The 24,403-nt window shown below is 42.3% G+C and overlaps 1 long non-coding RNA gene across 1 annotated transcript in view; it reads left to right on the top strand.

Annotated features, from left to right (window-relative positions):
- Positions 1–23,489, top strand: part of LOC134355145 (uncharacterized) — a 99,562-nt gene extending 76,073 nt beyond the window's left edge. The window contains exons 2-4 of the long non-coding RNA XR_010019962.1: positions 3,635–3,721; positions 12,335–12,353; positions 23,454–23,489. This is a non-coding gene — a long non-coding RNA (uncharacterized LOC134355145). The remainder of the gene's footprint in view (positions 1–3,634; positions 3,722–12,334; positions 12,354–23,453) is intronic.
- Positions 23,490–24,403: the final 914 nt, after the last annotated feature.

The raw sequence follows: 24,403 nt of genomic DNA, 5'->3' as shown, positions 1-24,403 counted from the left end.
TCATAGAATTTTTTGAGGATGTAACTAGTAGAGTGGATAGGGGAGAACCAGTGGATGTGGTATATTTGGATTTCCAAAAGGCTTTTGACAAGGTCCCACACAGGAGATTAGTGTGCAAACTTAAAGCACACGGTATTGGGGGTAAGGTATTGGTGTGGGTGGAGAATTGGTTAGCAGACAGGAAGCAAAGAGTGGGAATAAACGGGACCTTTTCAGAATGGCAGGCGGTGACTAGTGGGGTACCGCAAGGCTCAGTGCTGGGACCCCAGTTGTTTACAATATATATTAATGACTTGGATGAGGGAATTAAATGCAGCATCTCCAAGTTTGCGGATGACACGAAGCTGGGTGGCAGTGTTAGCAGTGAGGAGGATGCTAAGAGGATGCAGGGTGACTTGGATAGGTTGGGTGAGTGGGCAAATTCATGGCAGATGCAATTTAATGTGGATAAATGTGAAGTTATCCACTTTGGTGGCAAAAATAGGAAAACAGATTATTATCTGAATGGTGGCCGATTAGGAAAAGGGGAGGTGCCACGAGACCTGGGTGTCATTATACACCAGCCGTTGAAAGTGGGCATGCAGGTACAGCAGGCGGTGAAAAAGGCGAATGGTATGCTGGCATTTATAGCGAGAGGATTCGAGTACAGGAGCAGGGAGGTACTACTGCAGTTGTACAAGGTCTTGGTGAGACCACACCTGGAGTATTGTGTGCAGGTTTGGTCCCCTAATCTGAGGAAAGACATCTTTGCCATAGAGGGGGTACAAAGAAAGTTCACCAGATTGATTCCTGGGATGGCAGGACTTTCATATGAAGAAAGACTGGATGAACTGGGCTTGTACTCGTTGGAATTTAGAAGATTGAGGGGGGATCTGATTGAAACGTATAAGGTCCTAAAGGGATTGGACAGGCTAGATGCAGGAAGATTGTTCCGATGTTGGGGAAGTCCAGAACGAGGGGTCACAGTTTGAGGATAGAGGGGAAGCCTTTTAGGACCGAGATTAGGAAAAACTTCTTCACACAGAGAGTGGTGAATCTGTGGAATTCTCTGCCACAGCAAACTGTTGAGGCCAGTTCATTGGCTATGTTTAAGAGGGAGTTAGATATGGCCCTTGTGGCTATGGGGGTCAGGGGGTATGGAGGGAAGGCTGGGGCGGGGTTCTGAGTTGGATGATCAGCCATGATCATAATAAATGGCGGTGCAGGCTCAAAGGGCCGAATGGCCTACTCCTGCACCTATTTTCTATGTTTCTATATGTGGAACTGAGCTACAACACTGACTATGGTTCCCATTATTTGGTGCCTGCTGTCAATGTTTCATTACTATATTTTGTACAACACTTAAGGAAGATCTCCCTTTCACTCTCAAAAGGAAACACCTTGTGGTCTCTGCAACCTGTTGCTCAGTGTCCCTGATCCCAGTGTAGCTGCGCCGATCAAAAGATCAGGGAGTACGGATTTATCCATTGTTAGATCAATCAGTTCAGATGAAGTCTTCAAATTTCTAGGCATTTATACTGTTTATCATTCCACAATTCCTGCTTTGTGCCATATTATCTCACTGTACCGTGCCTTGGCCGAGGAAGTCACTCACTTTCATGAGATGCAATTGTTTTCACTGATCATCAGCTGACAGAACTTCCTGAAGAAGTACATTTGTTTCTTTGCTAGCTTCCAGATGGAGATATTTGTGCATTTCTAAAAGTAACAGTAACTTTTGTTTAGTTCATAATGTCAACCTGCACTATCGAGCTTCCTGCAGTTGTTAAGCATTTAAGTGAACTTTAATTATTCCATAGCCTAAAACTGGAGATGCTTCAAATGGTAAAGAGTTAAACATAATTGATCAATTTTAGAATGAACGTACAGCACTGTCAACAATTAATTTATTTCCATCTGAACCAGTTGGTTCCAAACCCTGGTTCTCAAGTATGTGGTAGGAATGAATACACCTCCTAAACAAATAGCAGCAAAGAAAAAAAGATTATTCATAATGAAACATGTTCTGTACAATTATTCTAGCTATTTCAAGTGTATTTGATAGATTCTATCGCACTATGTTGAAGAAGATCTGGAAGGATAGCTGCTGCAAGTGGCTAATAATACACATATAGAATAGCTGAACTTTATTACTTTGTTGTCAGTAGACATTTCCTGCTTCGCTAATGACTATATATTTTAAATTAGCTATAGATTATTCTGGATGTTTTGAGGTTGTGACGAAGATTATATTAATCTATGATTTTCTTTCTTTAATTTCAGTTTGAAAGTTTCTAATCCTATCCAGAGCAAAGAATATTCCATTCAATTCCAACCTTTAACTTTGAGCCTAGGAGAATACTGGATTTTTTTTTTAGTTTTAATATCCATATAGCTTCCTACATTTCCTAATGTGAAGTAGAAATTTAATCAGTAAAGTACAAAATTGTAAATAGTCACCTGTGAATAAAACTTTTGAGTATTTGATGTTAATGGCATGATCAGATTAAACCCATGAAGTTTTAAAATTAATAAGTAACTTATCAAAAAAAATTAAGGTGCAGCTGTTGCATCAAGATGGAATCATTAACTGTGATTAATGGAAAAAAACTCAATACTGACATTGGGAGTGAAACTTTGATGTTGGCTATTTTAACTTTCATTTACTGGGCAAGAATTTTTTCTACATGAACAATACTTCCGTGCCTGTGGTCCTACGAAGGGTCTTGGCCTAACATGTCGACTGTTAACTCTTCTCCATAGGTGCTGCCTGACCTGCTGAGTTTCTCCAGCATTTTGTGTGTAATACTTTCATGCAGTGTGAGGCTAATTGCATACTTTTTTGCCAATGTGGTAGAACTGCACAATGTGCACAGCCCACATTTGTGCTGAGTATATGCTGAAATGCTGAGTATAATTTGTATGTGAAGCTCGCATGGATGATGTAAAGTGCAAATTCCTCAGGCATGCTATTATGTTCATCTGATTAGGAAACATGTTGGGCCTCACAGAAAATCATACTCCATTCATAGCAGTTGTGCTACATAAAGGACCAACCATCATCAGTCACCCAATTATTGGATAGACCATCCTTATGCTTCAAAACAAACACATCCATTTTGGCCCACAAGAAAGGAAAATTAAAGGAAGTTATTGTGATAAATAGATGTAGGTTTCCCATTCTGCATCATCTTATCAGTTATATAAAGTGAAGAAAATATTTTAATTAAATGATTTGAGAAGGTCCCCAGACCCTTTAAATTATACTCAACAATGTTTCCATATTCTGATTCCTATCCCATAACAGCTAAACGTTTCTGCTAAAATGGTGGATGATTTTGGCAAAAAAGCACCTTGGTTCTTACATAGGTACCTTTTCTTCCACTGTCTCAGGAATGAGTTGACATGTTTGTGTTCACCCATCTGGGTCCATTATTCAATTGGCCAATATGAGTGCATTCAGTTATATTCCACTTAATTACTAATATTGCACAATGCTGACACTAAGACTTGACCCTACTCTGCTCTACTGTGAATTTGGTGACTAACTATATTAAGTACTTGATACGAGTTATTCCTCTTGTGTGAGATCTATTGGCACATCCCAAACGCTTGCCAGAATCCTCTGACACTGACCTTTTTCTATCCCATCAAGGTGAGACCAAAAAGCGCTAATTCTTTCAAATCAGATTGACAGCCATTGGAACAATGAAGAAAGAGGTCTGGACTCAAGGTGAACAAAGTAACCAATCACAACTGCTCATATTTTGACCAATAAAATTTAGCAATGATGATTAAAATAATCTCAGTTTGATTGGTTTTAAATTAAAAGGCAGGGACCAAAATTGCATTTTATTAAATATTTATATTTTTATATAAAGTGCTCACTGTTGTGCACTGAATCCATTAGCAGTTTCTTGTTGCATTTTAATGGCTCTGAGGTGTCTGGCACTTTTCCAAAGGTTTCCATGAGCACCACACAGAAATCCCAATACACTGATAATGATAAAAGTCTCCATTCTACCTCCAATAATGTCTTCACTGCGGCCAATTATTATAGCCACAATATTTCTCTTTTTAAGAAGTATTCAACGAAATCTGCTAACCGCTACACTACCCTTAGGGAGGCATGGTAACGTAGTGCTTAGTGTAATGCTACCTCAATGCCAGTGAACCAGGTTGAATTCCCATCACTGTCTGTTGGTATATTCTCCCCATGACTGCATGTGCTTCCTCCAGGTGCTCCGGTTTCCTCCCACGTTTCAAAGGCGTACGGGTCACATGGCTGTAATCTGGCAGCGCAGGCTCGGTGAGCCAGAAGCGACTGTTCCTGTGCTGCATCACTAAATAAATAAAATTAGAAAATATAAAAAGAACAGTAAAGTGCCGTTTCACTTCCAAAGCATTAATCTTAAGATTACATACTTAGAAATGTCACAAAAATCTTTACAGACCAACCTGAATTATGGAATCTGTTGGCAGTAGGTGGAAACGGCAGGTACACAGTAGATGCAATTTACTCACTAGTGTTATAGGCATCCGTTAGTCTTGTGAGACTATGGATTTGCACCTTGGAAGGTTTCCAGGGCGCAGGCCTGGACAAGGTTGTATGGAAGACCGGCAGTTGCCCGTGCTGCAAGTCTCCCTTCTCCACATCACTGATGTTGTCCAAGGGAAGCGCATTAGGACCCATACAGCTTGGCACCAGTATTGTCGCAGAGCAACGTGAGGTTAAGTGCCTTGCTCAAGGACACAACACGCTGCCTCAGCCAAGGCTCGAACTAGCGACCTTCAGATCACTAGACGAATGCCTTAACCTCTTGGCCACGCGCCAACACTAGTGTTAGACCATAAGACATAGGAGCAGAACTAGGCCTTTAGGCCAATTGCATCTGCTGTGCCATCCCATCATGGCTGATTTATTATCCCTCTCAACTCAATTCTCTTGCCTTCTCCCTGTAACCTTTGACACCCTGATTAATCCAGAACCTATCAACCACAGTCTTAAAAATACCCAGTTTCTTGGCCTGCACACATGTCTGTGGCAATTAATTCTTTTCCCCCATCTTTGTTTTAAATGGACGTCCCTCAGTTCTAAAACTGAACCCCTCCGGTCCTAGACCACCCCTCCCCAACATAATAGAACACGTCCTCTCCACATCCTATCTCTCTAGACCTTTCATTATTCGATAGATTTCAATGAGATTCCCCCCCCCACCGCCCCCCCCATTTTTCTAAACACCAGCGAGTTCAGGCCCAGAGCCGTCAAATGCTTCTCATATGTTAACCCTTTCATTCCTGAGATCATTCTCATAAACCTGCTCTGGACCAACTTCAACGCCAGCACATCTTGTCATGAGCCATCTTACTTAGAGCCGTTAAACCCTTGTGCTTTCTGTTTAAAACCAAACAAGAGAAAATCTGCAGATGCTGGAAATCTGAGCAACACACACAAACCTCCAGCATTTTGTGTGTGTTGCTTTCTGTTTAATTTTGTTGAATTTATTTTGACTGGCATGGGTTTTCAGCCTGTTGTGATGATGTAAATTGGACCCACAATTAGTGCTTATTGCGGGGTCCTTGTGTGTGTTACAAGAAAGATTCAGCTCGCGGTTTCACTTGGCAAGCCACCGATGTTCAGTTCAAACTCTGAAGAATAAACTCTTGTTTCTGTCTCAACATGGGAGTCTGTCTTCGTTCCACACACCATGATCCATCTCTTCTTTGATAAGGGGCCCAAAGCAGTTCACAACACTCCAAGTGCGGTCTGACCAATGCCTTATAAAGCCTCAGCTTTACATCCTTGTTTTTTGTATTCTAGTGTTCTTGAAATGAATGCTAACATTGCATTCGACTTCCTTTCAATTGACTCAACCTGTCAGTTAACCTTTAGGGATTCCTGCACGACGTTTCCCAAGTCCCTTTCCACAACTGATTTTTGAATTTTCTCCCCATTACAATAAATTCCACTCCTTTATTCCTTCTCCCAAAATGCATGCTCTTCCCCGCACTATATTCCATCTGCCAGTTCCTTGCCCATTCCCTATTCTGTCTAATTCCTGCTTCCTCAATATTACCTGCCCCTCACATTTCTGCATATCATCCACAGTCCTGGACAGAAAGCCATAAATTCCATCATTGAAACCCCCCATGGCCCACACAACATTGCCCTTTTTACATGTCTTTTCTATCTCCTGTGGTAATTTGTAGCCCACATCCTGGGCTTGTATAAAACTCCCATTAGTGTTTTTTTAACCCTTGCAGTTTCTTAACTCTATCCTCAAGGATTCTACACCTTTCGATCCTATGCCACTTCTTTCTAAAGTTTTGATTTTAATTTTACCAACAGAGCTACCCCACCCCCACTGTCTACCTGCCTGTCAAATGTGTAGCCTTGGATTATCATTTCCCAAATATGATCTTTTTTCAGCCATGACCTAGTGATGCCCACAATATCAAACCTGCCAATCTCCAATTGTGCAACAGGATCCCATCTACCTTATTCCATATACTGCATGTATACAAATATAACAATTTCAGTCGTGCATTCATCACCCTTTTTGATCTAGGATCTCTGTTACACTTTAACTCATCCCACAGACTGTATTGTTGCCCTGTAATCTGCATGTCCTTCCACACAGTCTCATTACACACTGCATATAGCTGTATACCAATGGCCACATTCTCAGCCCTATAACTCCAGTTCCCAAACCTCTGCCAAATTAGTTTAAACCCTCCCCCGCGGCTCAAGCAAACTTGCCCACAAGGATATTGGTCCCCCTTGGGTTCAGTTATAACCCTTTCTTTTTGTACAGGTCATACCTTTTCCAGCGGAGATCCCAAGGATCCAGAAAACTGAAACACTGTCCCCTACACTAATTCTTCAGCCATGCATTCATCTCCCAAATTATTCTATTCTTACTCTCACTGGCACGTGTCACAGGCGGCAATCCAGAGATTAATACCCTTGTGTTCCTACTTTTCAGCTTTTTGCCGAACTCCCTATATTCTCTTTACAGGACCTCCTCCCTTTTCCTATCTATGACATTGGTACCAATATGTGCCTCGACTTCTGGCTGCTCACCCACCCCTTTAGAATGCTGTGGACCCAGTCTGAGATATCCTTGACCTTGGCACCTGGGAGACAACCTACCGTTCGGGTGTCACTTTCACGTCCACCGAATCCACTTTCTGCCCCTCAAATTATAGAATCCCCTGTCAGTACTGCACTCCTCTTCTCCCTTCTGAGCCCCAGAGTCAGACTCAGTGCCAGAGACCTGGTCACTGCAGCTTCCCCTGGTGGGTTATCTCCCACTCAGCACAATCCAAAGCAGTGTACTTATTAATGAGGGCAACAGACAGAGACGGACTCTGCACTTGCTGCCCGTTACCTTTCACTCTCCTGACAGTCACCCAGGTGCCTGCCTCCTGCAACTTAGAGGTGACTACATCCCTGTAGCTCCCATCTATCACCTCCTCATTTTCTCATATGAGCTGAAGATCATGCTCCAGTTCCTTAACATGGTCTCTAAGGAATTGCAGCTCACTGCACTTCATGTAGATGTAGTTCTCATGGAGTCTGGAGGTCTCCCAGAGTTCCCACATCTCACACAAAGAACACACTACTACTTCCAGACCCATTCTTGTACATAGCTAGTGTGCCAAACGGAAAAAAACTTACTAGAAACTCTCTTATTTATTTACTTAGAACCTCCACCTGTGTTTCCCAAGCCTGTTCTCATGCAAGCCTGTTGACCCAAAGCCTGACCACTTTAACACTGTTCCAGTCTGATAATGGCCGCTCCACTTTCACTTCCCATCTGTTTATTGGCTCCGCGCTGATTGCAGCCCACCGAAACGAGCCAAAAGCAGCAGAGCTTTTTTAATCCTTGTGCTACATCACCAGTGAATGTCCTCTCATGCTGATTGCAGCTTGTTGGTCACAGCTGATTGACAAATATTAACTAGGGAAATAACAACTTAATGGGAGAGTTTTAAAGGGGTAGCAGGAGCATAGAAGCAGGCGTAGATGCATAAATCATTGAAGATGGCAGAACAAGTAGAGAAGGGCTGTTTTAAAAAGTACTTCCTTTAATGGTTGCAGGGGAATAGAAGCAAAGAAAGTATGCAGAAGTTACTATTGCCTCATCAGCACTCACATTAACTCTTCCATGGTCTCTAAATTAATAGATTACTATGATGAGTGAATGAACAGAATTTTTCAAAATCTAATTTTCAGAAGACTACAGGCATTACATTTAGTTTTCTGTGTTCTTCATCCTTGTCACCACCATCACCCTTTCTCTGGCATCTGTGTTTATATGAACCAGATTATTGGCAACCTTGGGACCATGTGTGATATCAGGATGAGGTTAGGCTTATGTGTCTGCACTATCAGTCCAAAAACCTTTATGCAACCTGGCCTGCTTCTTCCCTGCCAAACGAGAAGTTATCTAGTCATCTCTATACTTAGCTATTCCAATAGTTGGTCACTTTTGTTTTACACTATATAGGCATGAAGCCACCCCTGCCAACCCATGTCTCTGCTGCCCGGGTATTGGGTCTTACCAAGCCCCAGTAATGCTTTATCTCTGTGCACATTCACCAAGTGATTAGTGAAGCTATATTTTTAAACTCAATCCCCGTGTGGCCTGTCCCTCTCTAACTCTGTCATCTCCTCCAGTGCCGCAACTCTGCGCATTTTTGCTTTCACTGACTACGTCCAAATTTCCCCCCTCCCCCGCTTTTAGCAGGTATGGCATCATCCTTCACCGTTCAATGGTCCTGAGCTCTGAGGTACCCTCTCTACTTTTCTACATCTGTTTGAAGCTTTTAGTCACTTTTGTGTCCAAGCTCTTGGTCACCGGCTTCAATTTCTACTCATGCACTTCAGAACCAAATACTGTTGGGTAATGGTTTTGTAAGCCGTGGCTATTGCTTGCCAGGAGAAGCCTGTGATAGCTTTGTCATTACAGAGTCTAGCTCTCTAAAAGGATAAAAGGAAACTTCTGTACGTGGGCATTGGCACGCCAGCTCAAACATTCCACTTGGAAATGGTGGGTGATGAAAAATAGTTATACGGCCTCATCAGACAATGCCAAGTTAACTTTACTTTGCCAATCTTACTTTGCAGATCCATTCCCAACTTCACAACGTACTCTAAACATACGACAAGCCTTTCTGTGTCTGACGGCTTTCCTTCTGCTAAAACCACTCCTTCTGGAAAACCACTATTTATTGACTTAAAATAGTCCACATAAAGTTCAGAAATGTAAGCCTCTAAAATTCTTCAACACAACACTCCTTGAATTAATCAGTATCAAGCTACGAACTGAATATTGCTCAAAATATAATAGGTGGGAAGTCTTTATTCCTGCAGAGAGCTGGCTCCCCCATGCAGGCCTAACGTATGGAGCCTGCATCACTGAAGTCCCCTCTGGTACAGCTGATATCAAATCAGCATTGCACGTGGATTGTTGTCACAACCTGCATAACAAACCTTCAAACTTACGGACTCCGAGAACATCCACAAGCTGTAATACCTATGCCAATATCGCAAATGGTTCTTGTCATGCAGCAGGTGCGTCACCATGCATCGCTTACTACTGGTACTGATTCGCGTTTAGGAAATCACAGGGCCTGACAATCCCCAAAAGAAGAGTATTGTCCTCCTTGCAGGTATCAATGGAACGTGCAGCAGGAGCCATCAGTGGTTCCACCTCCACAGAAACAAAAGCTATAACCATGGTGTCACCAAAAGAGAGAGAGAGACAAGGAAAGTAGCATGAGTCACACCCTCTACCAGTCTCCTGTGTCTCCATGGGTTATCACTAAATTAGATACTGGCTTTAAATGGAAAACAAAACAAATCTGGCTGAATTAAAGATCATACAAAATGGCAAGAGGGGGTATTCCTGAATACAAGCACTGAGTTGCAAGTTAAAAGTTGATTTTTTTTTGAGTGTTTTGATTTTTAAAATTTAATCCGTGAAATACTTTTGAGTGAGCCTAGATTTACTCTTTACTTCCATTATGTCACCCACCTCCCCTCTGTCAGCACTAGCACAAGTGACTCTGTACTTTCTGAAATTCATATAATACTCAGAGGATGAGGGATGGAGGGGACTAATGCACTTCCAACAAAAAGTACCAAAAGATAAACTTGTGAAAAGGAGTCCCGTATTCTGAATGATACTGCTTCAATCTGCAAAACAATTTGAATATTCTCTGTAAGTGCTTTTAGACACAGCTGCAAGTAACGTCAAAGACATTAGCACACAATATTGAATGGTGCAACCTGCACAGCAATCAAAACACACAGCACAACACTGAAAGGCAAAAGCCACTTATAAATAACAAGAGGCTAAATTACTTTGACATCAAATTCTAAGGAGGTGCGGTTGCACAATAAGACTCAGTTTTCATCTGCTCTTTTGAATCCTGCGCAAAACAGTAACACAATATCTAGCCACATGTAGTATTGTCAACGGCTGCACATTCAAGCTAGAAACTTGAGAGGGACAAATATCAGAGGAGTACAATGTTATTTTTGATGGAGCATGTGTTCGCCATGCCAGTTCATTGGGAGGGTTAGTGTTCAGAGACGAGGGCTGGCTCGGGTTTCCTATTATCACTGCCAGAGTTTACTCCCCATTTTAAGTCCATTGCACCAAAATTGCTGTGAAATTATAATCAACTGGCTCTCATTCACAGCACATTCTATCCTAAAGGTTTTCTTTGTAATTGTGACATTAGTGTATGTAGTCATTAGTATACGTGAAGTAACAGAAAATTTTATTCGGTCTATCGTGCCTATGTCAGTTTGCAGTAGGAGCAATCCATTGCACTCCTTGCCCTGTGCCACTCCCCTTCAAAATGTGGCTTTCCACATATTTTCGCACTTCCCCTCTGGAAAACAGTTATAAATTCCACTTCAAGTAATACATTAATTCAACTTTCTACACTCATACAAATCTCTGTATTAAAACATCCCCATCGTTTCCTTGTTATTATCAGAGTTGGGCTCATACTAATGCCCTCTAATCTCCATTCCAATAAAATAATAGCATTGCCTGAAAAGGTTTTTAGAAAATTCAGATTGTGGAAGGTAACAGTTTAACTGTTTTTCACTTCCAGTTTCTAGTTATACTGTTAACCGATGAAAATCTTCTCCTAATTTTGGATTTAATCATAGCTCTTTTTTTGTAGCAAATGGAGACTTAATTTCTCTTCATCCCCTAGGATTCTTATCTCTAGATTCATATGAGAGAATCTCTTCTGCACCTACTCTCTGACCTTGAAATCCTTGCTTAAGTCAGGCACTGAATGTACATCTTGACAGAATCAGAATTTAAATTATGATGAAATTCAATAATCAAACACTGTAGAAGAATATAATGTTTAATTTATATTGTTTATAGGATATGCAGATGATTGGTTCTGAGTTTATTTGGATTCAAGATAGTTGCTGGAAAGTGCAATCTCGTCTTCAATAGGTTTCAGTATAATGAGAATCCCATTAGAAACTGTGCTCCAAATGTCATTGTAAACAGTGCAGGCTTGCACAAAAGACCCTTTTTTGCAGAATGTTTAATGTAAAACCTTCTATATCACAATACAATTTTCTGACATAAGATTCGTATTTAAAGATGATTGAATGTAAAAGGGGTCAAAAGCAAAGCGATCAAATGCGCAGCTATAGATCTCAAAGCAGCAAGCGGAATGTGCAGTATACCTTTGTGTGCAAACATATAAATGTAATATTGCTGAATGCAAGACCAGATTTATAGCAGCTGAGGCTGCCTTGCCATTGAAATCAATCTCATCCTTCCCTACAAGGGACAAATCACTGCTTAGTCACCAGGCATTTTTAAAGTAGTGCTCTTTGTTCCCAGAGAGATTGCTCCACTTGTAATTAGACCGTATGATAAAAGCCACTGAAAGGAAAAGATGAAAAAACTGCAGATGCTAGAACTCTGAAATACCCACAGAAAATGCTAGAACTACTCAGCAGGTCAGGCAAATTTTGAGGAAAGAATTAGAATCTCAAGTTCTTCAGAGCTAGAAGTTAGAAATCAATCTTATTTTTAAACTGCAGTACTATCTCCACAAGTGAGACTCCGAGCTTCCTGTTGCCTGCCAGTTTAATTCTCCATTTCAACCCCAGTCTGACCTCTCTGTCTTTGGCTTGTTGCACCATTCCGTCAAAGCCCAATAATAGCAACTCATCTTCAGTCTAGGAACATTACACTCCAAAGGATTCAGCAATTTGAAGATCATTAACATTGCCAGATTAGCCAGTTCTATTGAAAGGTCATCAACCTGTAATGTTAATTCATTTTTTCTCTCTCCACAGATGTTCTCTAATCTGCAAGGTAATGCCAGGTATCTCTCTTCTTGGACTTTGCACTCAGGTTCTTTGCCTGCCCTGGATCATTTTCATCTCTAATTGCCGATGAGACGTCAATGGCTGAACGTCAGCAGTCCTCCTCAAAGTTTACCCCTTATAAAAGTACTGCCCTATATTCTTTCTGCCCCAATTCCAACCTTGCTATCAAGCCCACAGACAAATGGGGTGCTGTTATAATTTGGCAGGCTGACCTCTACTGTGCTGAGGCCCAGCAGCAACTCTCAGACACCTCCACTTACCTACACCTTGAAAAGGACCCCACTCCAGACAATCAGAAAATTGTCTCCAACACCTCAGTAATTCTGGAAAACTCCCATACTCTGCCACCGAACTCAGGCTTCCCTTATCACATACTGCTCCTTTCTACCTCCTACCCAAGATCCACAAACCAGACTGTCTGGGAAAGCCCATTGTCCCTGCCTGCTCCTGTCCCACTGAACTTGTACCCTTATACCTTAGAATCAGATTTAACATCACCAGCATGTGTCATGAAATTTATTAACTTTATGGCAGCAATGCATGATGCAAACAAAGCAATACAAGATAACAGAGAGAAAAAAATACTGTGAATTACAGCAAGTATATGTGTACATGTATTAAGTAGTTAAATTAAATAAGTATTGCAAAAAAATAGGAAGTAAGAAGTAACACACCTAAAAATTGCTGGTGAACGCAGCAGGCCAGGCAGCTTCTCTAGGAAGAGGTACAGTCGACGTTTCGGGCCAAGACCCTTCATCAGGACTAACTGAAGGAAGAGATAGTAAGAGATTTGAAAGTGGGAGGGGGAGGGGGAGATCTGAAATGATAGGAGAAGACAGGAGTGGGAGGGATGGAGCCAAGAGCTAGAAAGTTGATTGGCAAAAGGGATATGAGAGGATCATAGGACGGGAGGCCTAGAGAGAAAGAAAGGGGGAGGGGGGAGCCCAGAGGATGGGCAAGGAGTATAATGAGAGAGACAGAGGGCGAAAAAGGAGAGAAAGAGAAAAAAATTAATAATAATAGAAAATAAATAAATAACGGATGGGGTACGAAGGGGAGGTGGGGCATTGACGGAAGTTAGAAAAGTCAATGTTCATGCCATCAGGTTGGAGGCTACCCAGATGGAATACAAGGTATTGTTCCTCCAACCTGAGTGTGGCTTTTGGCTTCATCTTGACTGTAGAGGAGGCTATGGATAGACATATCAGACTGGGAATGGGACGTGGAATTAAAATGTGTGGCCACTGGGAGATCCTGCTTTCTCTGGCGGCAGAGTGTAGGTGTTCAGCGAAACGGTCTCCCAGCCTGCATCGGGTCTTGCCAATATATAGAAGGCCATATCAGGAGCACCGGACGCAGTATATCACCCCAGCTGATTCACAGGTGAAGTGTTGCCTCACCTGGAAGGACTGTTTGGGGCCCTGAATGGTGGTGAGGAAGTGTAAGGGCATGTGTAGCACTTGTTCCACTTACAAGGATAAGTGCCAGGAGGGAGATGGGTGGGAAGGCATGGGGGGGATCGAATGGACAAGGGAGTCGCGTAGGGAGCGATCCTTGCGGAAAGCAGAGGGAGAGGGGAGGGAAAGATGTGCTTGGTGGTGGGATCCCGTTGGAGGTGGTGGAAGTTACGGAGAATTATATGTTGGACCCGGAGGCTGGTGGGGTGGTAGGTGAAGACAAGGGGAACGCTATCCCTAGTGGGGTGGCGGGAGGATGGGGTGAGAGCAGATGTAGTGAGGTGGTGCTCATGGGTTCAATGTCCATTCAGAAAATGGACAGCAGAGGAGAAAGAGGCTACTCCTGAATCATTGAGTGTGCATCTTCAGCCTTCTATACCTCCTTCCTAATGATGGCATTAAGAAGAGGGCATGTCTGAAGGGGAAGGGTGAGAAAGGATTGTGAGGTGATTAGTGGACTGGAGATGTTTGTAAAGTGGCAGGCAGGTAGTGTCAGTGAGGGGAGCAAAGTAGGTGTGGGTTGGGAGCAGGTGAATGATAGGTAGAGACAGACAAAGAGAGAGAGGAAAAATAATACGGAGAGGCAAATGAAGCAAAGAAGGTCATGGGAAGTGTGAAACTTGGAGATAGCTTCTATAGGCAGAACAGCAGAAACACAAGGAATGTTTAGTGCAAGACTGATAAGTAAAGAAGATGAGAAAAGGGAGAGGTGAATAGGAAGTCGGAACGGGAATCAGATGGGATGGGGGTGGGGTGGGGTGGTTGATTATGGGAAACCTGTAGGTGAACAGCATGGAATCTGGAGTGGAGGTGTTATGAAGTTGGGTAAAAAGGATCTGGAGAAGGTATGAGAGAAAGGGGACACATGTAGGTGGACTAGAGAAGGATTGGATGGTGGAAAAAGAAATAGGTGAGGGGAGGATAAGGGGAGAAGGGATGAAACAACTCACTGGAGTGGAGGATATACCTAAAATTCAATGGTCATGACTAAGATGGTAGACTAGCTAGGCAGAGTATAAGGTGTTGCTCCTCCAGTTTGCACTGGGCTTCAGCCTGGTAAAAGAGAAAGCTGAGGATAGATAGGTCAGTGTGGGAATGGGAAGAGGAGTTGGAATGGTCAGCAGTTGGAAGCTTGGATAGGCCACTGCAGACCACGTGTAGGTGTTCTGCTAAACGGTCCCAGAGTCTGCTTCTGATCTTGAGGGTGTAAAGGAGGCAACACCAGGAGCATTAAATGCAGTAAACAAGGTTGGAGCGAGACATCTGAAACTTTGCCTCATCTGGAATGGCTGCTTAAGTTCCTGGGTGTTGGTGAGGGAGGAGGTGAAGGGACAAGTGTTACATCTACTGTTGAGGGCAGGGGTAAGGGATGGATGGGTATAGAACGTTGAGTGTACCAGGCAGTCATGCAGGGAGTGGTTCCTTTGCAGGTGGAAAATTTTGGGGAGGAGAAGATTTGGCTGATGGGATCATCCTGCAGCTAGTGGAAATAACAAAGCATGGGATACTGGGCGTGGAGATTCATAGGGGGAAAGATATGAACCAGGGAACTCCATTCCTGTTCTGACTGGAGCAGAAGTATGAAGAACAGAGGAGATGCTATATCAGACTCCATTAATCACAATAGAAGGGAAGCCACAGTTCCTGAAAAGGGGGTACATTTCAAATGTCCTGGAACAGAAAGCCTTATCTTTAGAGCAAATACAGAGAAGTCATAGAAATAGAGATAATGAAGTGACATCACTGAAGAAAAAGAGGTGTAGTCTACGTAGCTGCGGGAGTCAGTAGGCTTATAGTAAGTGTCAGTGGATAGCTTGTCTCTTGGGATAGAGACAGATAGATCTAGAAAAGGGAGCAAAGTGTCAGAAATGGTCCACATGAATTTAGAACTGGGTGGGAAGGTGATAAACTAATATGTTCCAGACTAATGCCGTAGTTAATGTAACGGAGAAAGAATTGGTGAGTGGTACCAGAGAAGGTGTGGAGAAGGGGCTGTTCCTCGTAACATACAAAAAGGCAGGCACAGTTGAGCTTACACGGGTACCCATGGCTACACCTTCGATTTCTCTTTTCACTCTGTGTTTATTTTCATTTCCTATCTGTTCCTCCTCCAGAATGATCACTTGCAGCTAAAAGGTCTTCAGAACCACTCAGCAGCACCACTATTCACATTTCCATCTGCCTCCGTTCCTTTCAATCTCCCATCATCCTCTACGATTTAGAATGTCTTTAATTTCTAATTGTTCCTCGCTCTAATGAAAGTTTCAAGGACCCATAATGTTCACTCTTCCTCTCACTCTGCAGATGCTGCCTGACCCAAAGAGTATTTCTAGCCATTATCGTTTTCATTGCATGGATAGAGATTGCAGAATGAAGCAAATTCTGAGTGTGGACCAAAGGCCAAATTAGATTTAAGCTGAAATAAAGAGAGAAAATATTGGGAACATCTCAGCATTATTCCCAGCATTTTCTGTTCTCATTTCTTTTGCTCGCATTTTCACCTGTTTTTGACTTACATTTTGATTTTAGCTAGCTTATTTGTAGATTGTTAACTCTGTTATAAAACACTGCTACAATAACAATGTAAGCAATACTCTGTGATCCTGATACTCAGTGTATCAGTTTTTTTTTTGTACAGTTTGTACTACAGGCATTATTCTCTACTGTGTCCCTTCCCCTGTCCACATTGTTTAGTTCTTACTCAGCCCACTGCTGGTGACTAATTCATCCGACAGTCTGAAATCTTCCTCTCCGCGCCACCTCCGGGGCAATTGGAATGACTCACCAATAATTAGATTTCATAGAAGCAAGATTTTATGCGAGAAAACACCTGACTTTTTTTGGGGGGGGAGGAATAAAGCAGGGACAAAAATTGCTTAGTATAGCTTATGATATTGTTCTGGGGTCCAATGTGTGGCTGCTGCAAGCACAAGGGGCCCAGGTAAGCAGTGTCATAACACCATACAATGACTGTGTAGTTCATATTTGCTGTAAATAAATCCGTAATTTGTATTTACTTCAGAACTGGGAGAATAGCCTATACGCCATCCAGATATAGAGGCTCTCTAAGACCCCCATGTGTCTGCTCTGCATGGCTTAAAACAAACCTCTTTAAGCAGGACCCATTCCAGTTCTGGCTCACAGTACTTTGTATTGATCCCAATTTATTTACTGCTCAGTTGTCCCATAGGCTTTCCACCTCCTTCCAAGACAAATCCCCAACTTGCCCCAGTCTTACAATCTCTATCTGATAAAATCTATACTCCACAGATCAACTGATGCCCTGACTAGACCTTCCCCATTAATGGGATCCCACTGTGACCCACATATGCCTCTCCTCACCCCTTTCTGCTTTTTGCGGGGTTCAATCTCTGTGACTTCTTGGTTTGCTCACCCCTCTCCTGGCATTTTCCCACTCAACACTAGGAGGTGTAGCACCTGTTCCTACACCACCGTCCAAGACCATCCGCAGCCCTTCCAGGTGAGACAGAGACTCACGTGCACACCTCCAACATTGTTTACTGTACTCGGTACTCTCGATGACACCAAACACAGAATAGGTGAGCACTTTACAAAAAAAAATGTTGTGTTCCCTCTGCTGTAGCCAGCTGGAGCTCCTGGTTGCCAGTCATTTTAATCCCCCTTCCCATTCCCACGCCAACCTGTCTGTCCTCAGCCTCCTTCACTGCCAGTTAGAGGCTAAGCGCAAATTAGAGGAGCAGCACCTCAAGAGTAGCTTACAACCCCATCACATGAACATTGAATTTTCCAGCTTCAGAAAGCCTGCTTTCCCTTTGTCCCTTTTCTTTCTCTTCCCTTCCCCCCCACCGATCCTGCTACACCTACCCCATCCAGCCCCTAAGCAAACTGCTTCTTTCTCCTCCTCAACCACCCCATCTGCCCATTATATTGGATTCTCTCCTCATTGTCCCCTTCTTCCCACCTCACCTTCCTTATCTGATTCCATGCTCTGGCTTCCTTTTCTATCAGATTCCATCATCTTCAGCCCTTCACTGCCGTCTCCTATCCCCGCCCAGCCTCTGTCGATATATCTACACTTCCTTCCTCCCCCTGCCTTTCACCCCACCTTCACTCTAATCCTCAAGTCTAGATAGCCCTTGCTCCACCTTTCCCTTCGCTTCTTTGCACTGACTATCTCTCTTCTTCCTTTCATTCCAGATAAAGTTTCTTGACTTGAAGCATTGAAGTGTCTATTTCCTCTAGCCATCTTCTTTTCCTTCCCTGCTGACCTGTCAGCCAGTACCCTCTCAGAATTAGAATCAGAATGAAGATCACTGGCATATATTGTGAAATATATTGTTTTGCGGCAGCAGTACATAATAATAAAACTGTAAATTGCAATAGGTATATATTTAAAAACTCAAATTAAACAAATCCCGCTAAAAGAGAGGGGAATAAAAAGTGAGACAATGTTCAGGGATTCATTGTCCATTCAAAAATTACAGGCTTCATTACTTGTGATCCATTCCCTCTTCCTCCACACCACTTACTCCAGCCTCTGCTCCCTCTTTCACTGCAATCTGACCACCGCCTCGATATTAGCTGATAACCTTTTGTGAAAAGCCATGAGAACAGCACTCAACAACTTGGGCATTAGGTTCCTACTTTTTAAAAAGCAGCGGATGAATGACTAATGAATAAGACAATTCTGCAGGCGCTGAGGCAAAATTAGGTGCTTATATTTGCCTTTAGTAAAACAAACAAAAATTCTTAGCCAGGTTGCTTTGACAAAGTGCGTGTTGGCAAGATTAGGCTTCAGGGGGTTAGAAGTGCAGATTTCCTGTGGACCAGAGCCAGTGGATGCTGGGGAGAAGGAGACAAAACTTCTAGGTATCCTTTTCCTAAGGCGATTTCATTGCCGGTCTCCCATTTTCCCCCACAGTCTGCAAATTTGACCTCATCCAAGAATCTGTTGCATTGGTTAGATCATGTGCACTTATTGGCCCTATGCTCAATGCTGCACCCCTCTCTGGTAGTGCCATAACTTTAAAATTCCCATCAATACTTTCAAATCTCTCCTAACCTCTCCAACATCCTCCAGCCCTATGGCTCTTTGAAAATTATTTTATTTTTATTTATATATTCAGAGATAGAGCATGGTAACAGGCTCTTCTGGCCCAATGATCCCATGCACCCAATTACACCTATGTGACCAATTGACCTACTAACCTGTACAACTTTGGAACTTGGGTGGAAACTTGAGTACCCGGAAGAAACCCATATGGCCACAATGAAAATGTACAAATCCCTGTATGCATTTAGTTCTAGTCTGTTGTGCATTTCAATTAGTCGACTGCTGGGAGCTGTGGGTTTCAAATTTGGTTTCTAGTTTGGAGCAGGCTTGCAGTGACAGCCACACCTACAATTACACAGGCTAGGATGGAACGTCTCTCTTGCTGATCCTTTCTTGGAGTCTTGTTGCATATAGTTGGGTGTTGGATAGTGCAGCGTTGTCCCTGAACGGCCTCGAATTGCTGGCAAAGGGTCAGAGGTAAGGAAGTTGATGAGGAGGAGAGAGCAGCGGAGGTGGAGTGGAAACAGAATCATTGAAAAGATACTGAACAAGTGCCCAGGAAGAGTAGGGTGACTTGCCTTAATGATTATCATCCAGTAGCACTAAGATCTATAATGATGAAGTGCTTTGATATGCTGGTGATATTAAAACTGATTCTGATCTGAAATTGAAATGAACTATTAAAATTCAAAATATTAAAATATGACAATCAAAGAAAAGCAAAATATTTTTAAGGATGTTCATGTTGCTCATTGCCTCCTAACTTATAAACCTGCAATCACATTGTAATTGATGGGGTCATGGAAAACTGGCTTGAACTTCCATTTGGCACAGGGTCTGGGAATGAATTCCCCGGTGTAACAGTGGAGAATCCCAGCAAGTCTGGGCCCTGTTGCTGGGCTCAGTGCTTCACAGTACATGATGCAGTGCTCTACTTATGGTCATTGACAATTTGACTTGGAATCATTTGTCAAAAGTGAGCACAACTAAACCCCAATGTGTTAGATCAGTGTCAAATTTACCTGCTAATATCTGTGATAAGAAATCTTGCCCAGTTTTACTCGTAAAAGGTACTTTATAAACACAGGTGTTCAAAGTAAAATTGATTATCAATGTACATATACATCATGATATACACCCCTGAGATTCATTTTCTTTTGGGCATACTCAGCAAATTTAACAGGATCAGTGAAAACTCAGCTAGAGTGAAGAAGGTAACAAATTGTGCAAATGCAAATATAAATAAATAACAAGACCATGAGATAATAAGATAAAGACTCCTTAAAGTGAGATCATTGCTTCTAAGGACGTTTCAATGATGGGGCAAGTGAGTTTAGTTAGCTCCTTCTATTCAAGAGCCTGATGGTTGAAGGGTAGTAACTCTTCTTGAAGTTGCTCGAGTTCCTGAGGCTCTTCTGCCTTCTACCTGATGGCAACAGCAAGAAGAGACCATGACCTAGCTGGCTGGAATCTCTAATGATGGATGCTACTTTCCTATGACAGGTGTTATGGGGTGTCTAAGAATTCTGAACATCATGCTAACACAAATTTACATCTGTGGACTCAAGCCCGTGTTTGGATAGGAGGGTGCAAGCAAATTCAACAGTAACTTTCAAAAATGAATGAATAAATACTTGTAGTGATTGGATCATGCAACTTTGGTTATCTCTTTCAAAGAGCTGACATAGACATTATGAAACAAATGACATCCTTTCAATGTAATGTTATTCTATGGTTCTCCAATGCAAGTGAATGCAGACCTTCAATTACAATACCTGTGAAAGATGCTTTTTCCTCTTTAAGCTCATATTTGAGCTGCTGTTTCTTTTAAGCATTTGGTTAATCAACATTTGCAATATTGTTATAGCAACATAGAAAGCCTACAGCACAATACAGGCCCTTCAGCCCACAAAGCTGTGCCGAACTTGTCCTTACCTTTGAAATTACCTAGGGTTACCCATAGCCCACTACTTTTCTAAGCTCCATGTACCTAGCCAGGAGTCTCTTGAAAGACCGTATCGTATCCGACTCCACCACTGTCGCCGGTAGCCCGTTCCACACGCTCTGCATAAAAAACCTACCCCTGACATCACCTCTGTACCTACTTCCAAGCATCTTAAAACTGTGCCCTCTCATGCTAGCCGTTTCAGCCCTGGAAAAAAGCCTGTGACTATCCACACGATCAATGTCTCTCATCATCTTATACACCTTGATCAGGTCACCTCTCATCCTCCGTCGCTCCAAGGAGAAAAGGCCGAGTTCACTCAACCTATTCTCATAAAGTATGCTCCCCAATCCAGGTAACATCCTTGTAAATCTCTTCTGCACCTTTTCTATGGTTTCCACATCCTTCCTGTAGTGAGGCGACCAGAACTGAGCACAGTACTCGAAGTGGTGTCTGACCAGGGTCCTATATAGCTGCAACATTACCTCTCGGCTCCTAAACTCAATCCCACGATTGATGAAGGCCAATACACCGTATGCCTTCTTAACCACAGAGTCAACCTGCACAGCAGCTTTGAGTGTCCTATGGACTCGATCCCCAAGATCCCTCTGATCCTCCACACTGCCATTAATACTATATTCTGCCATCATATTTGACCTATCAAAATAAACCACTTCACACTTATCTGGGTTCAACTCCATCTGTCACTTCTCAGCCCAGTTTTGCATCCTATCAATGTCCCGCTGTATTCTCTGACAGCCCTCCACACTAACCCATTGCCCCACTTCCTCATCCAGGTCATTTATAAAAATAACAAAGAGGAGGGGTTCCAGAACAGACCCCTGAGGCACACCACTAGTGACCGACCTCTATGCAGAATATGACCCGTCTACAACCACTCTTTGCCTTCTGTGAGCAAGCCAGTTCTGGATCCACAAAGCAATGTCCCCTTAGATCCCATGCCTCCTTGCTTTATATCTGTAGCTTAAAATACGTGAATCAGTGATGAAGATTATCAAAAATTGCAGCAGAATCTAGGTAAGCTGGGGAAATAGACAAAAGGATGATAGATGTAGTTTAACTGACAAATGTGAAGTGTTGGATCTTGGTCAGTTAAACTAGGGCAGAATTTAAACCTTAAATGGCAGTGCTCTGGTGAGTGTTGTAGAATGGGAAGAACTGGAGCTACAGGTACATAGTTTCATAGAAGTGGTGACACAGGTAGACAGGGTAGTGAAGAAGGCATTTGGCTTGCTTGCCTTCATCACTCAGGGCATTGAGCACATGAGTTGTAAAAATACAAGTCGCTGGTGGGACTACACCTGGAGTATTGTGCACAGTTTCGGTCACCAAGCCATAGGAAGGATGTCATTAAACTGGAAAAAATTATAGAAAACACTCATACGGAACTTTCTGGAACAGGAGGGCTTGAGATATAAATAAAAAGGAAATAGAATAGGAATTTTCCCCTTGGGTCACCTTATCGAGGCATAGAAAATTATACAGGTCATAAGTAAACTGGATGTTCACAGGCTTTTTCCCAGGGCAAAAGAGTCTAAAACAAGAGGACGAAGGTTCCTAATAGTTTTCAGCAGAGGAATTCATTGAGTGTATGCCTTCGTGTTCTTTTGATTCTGTAAATTAGCAAAATCAGCATGGACACCAAGTGCAGATAATACTTTCATACAATGCTTTTGAAGATTGCATCTCCAAATCTTCATTTTCATTGTAACATTCAAGATGATTGTTGATATCTTAAAACTTTGTGTAGGTCCTAACTTGTTGAAGTAGTGAAATCATTTCACTTTCACTCCCAGCCGTTTCTGGCATTGCTAAATCTTAATGCTTGAAACTGCAGTGAGCAAAACAGTTACAAGTTGTCTTTCCTATTAATTTGTCTCCAACTTCTCAGTTATAAGAATCACTGCTTTTTGAACACAAGCACAAACAACTACTGCTATTTAAAAACTAAGCACAGTGTCATATCTAATATCCAGACAAGTGCACATGACTAACATTAGTTAGAAACTGTCCAGTACCAGTCTCCTATCCCAATTAAGCAACTTAGTGTTTTAAGTAAATTAAGGGAATCCTGGCTATTTTTTGATTGTTTTCTGTTCTTTAACAGTTGTCCCAAATAAGCGGCTGTGCAGGTTAACTGAAGGTCCAATTAACCGCTGTAGTACCTAAAACATAACAGTCTCCTAAGGATCTTCCAAGACCCAACATCTGGAAAACAGATTCATATGCTTCTATATTCTGACCCTTCGATCATCTGTCACCTTAATTCTCTGTCTTGGACCCACATTGACCTTGCTGTCTTTACCTTCTACACCATTCTAATGTGAGTTTTTTGATATAGCAAGGCATTTTTTGTCCATATATATCATTACTATTGGCTATCGGACTCAGCACTCTGTTTAACAATTTCAGGTTATGATTCTGATATTCCCATTACATTTCCTCCAGACCCAAATTTTCTTTCATTACTTGTGCAATCTTTCCTTTTTGCCACTTAGTCTTTCCAATCTACCTTAGACACTCTCATGTAGTTTGTTTGTCCCCACTCACTTCACTGTTTCATTGAATGTTTTCAATGCCTCCCAGAAGACTGACTTCAGTTACCAAATATTTTTCCCTTTTCCACAGGGGAAGATGAATATGGAACCCTATTTACTGGTCTCCATTTAACAATGCTATGTATATGAAAAATGACAGTGAGCCAGGATCAATACTGCAAATGACCTCACACAAAAACAACTGAAATATGTTGGTACATGATCGACACCAGCCAGACTAGAATGCATTGGTCACATTTTAAATGTCAAAGAGTCATTGAGTCATACTGCACTGAAATAGTTCAAGGTTCAAAGCAAGTTCAAATAAATTTGTTACCAAAGTACATACATGTCACCATGTACTATCTTGAGATTTATTTTCTTACAGGCATTCACTGTAGAACAGAGAAATAGGCTCTTCAAGCCATCATATCCATGCCATTCGTTGAACATAGCTGTACAAGTGCCAGTTACCTGTATTTAGTATGTAGACATTTATGTGCTGGTGATTCATGTGCTTGCCTAGATTCTTCTTAGAAGTTCTGAGAGTCCCTGTTCATAAGAAATAAGAAATAGGAGCAGGAGTGGACCATCAGGCCCATCGAGCCTGCTCCGCCATTCAATAAGATCATGGCTGATCTGGCCATGGACTCAACTCCACCTACCTGCCTTTTCTCCATAACTCTTAATTCCCCTACTATGCAAAAATCTATCCACCCTTATCTTAAATATATTTACAGAGGTAGCCTCCACTGTTTCATTGGGCAGAGTATTCCACAGATTCACCACTCTCTGGGAAAAGCAGTTCCTCCTCATCTCTGTCCGAGATCTACTCCCCCGAATCTTGAGGCTATGTCTCCTTGTTCTAGTCTCACCTACCAGTGGAAACAACTTTCCTGTCCCTACCTTATCTATTCCTTTCATAATAACGTCAGGTGTTAGCCCTTCTTTGATCAACAAACACCAAATCCCTGGGTTTTTCAAATCCTCAAACACACTCTGAGAGAAACTTGTCCACCCCAATGATCCTACACCCAGACA

Source organism: Mobula hypostoma, chromosome 12 (assembly GCF_963921235.1).
Source record: "Mobula hypostoma chromosome 12, sMobHyp1.1, whole genome shotgun sequence".
Lineage (NCBI taxonomy): Eukaryota > Metazoa > Chordata > Chondrichthyes > Myliobatiformes > Myliobatidae > Mobula > Mobula hypostoma.
This window is presented reverse-complemented; position numbering and strand designations above follow the sequence as displayed.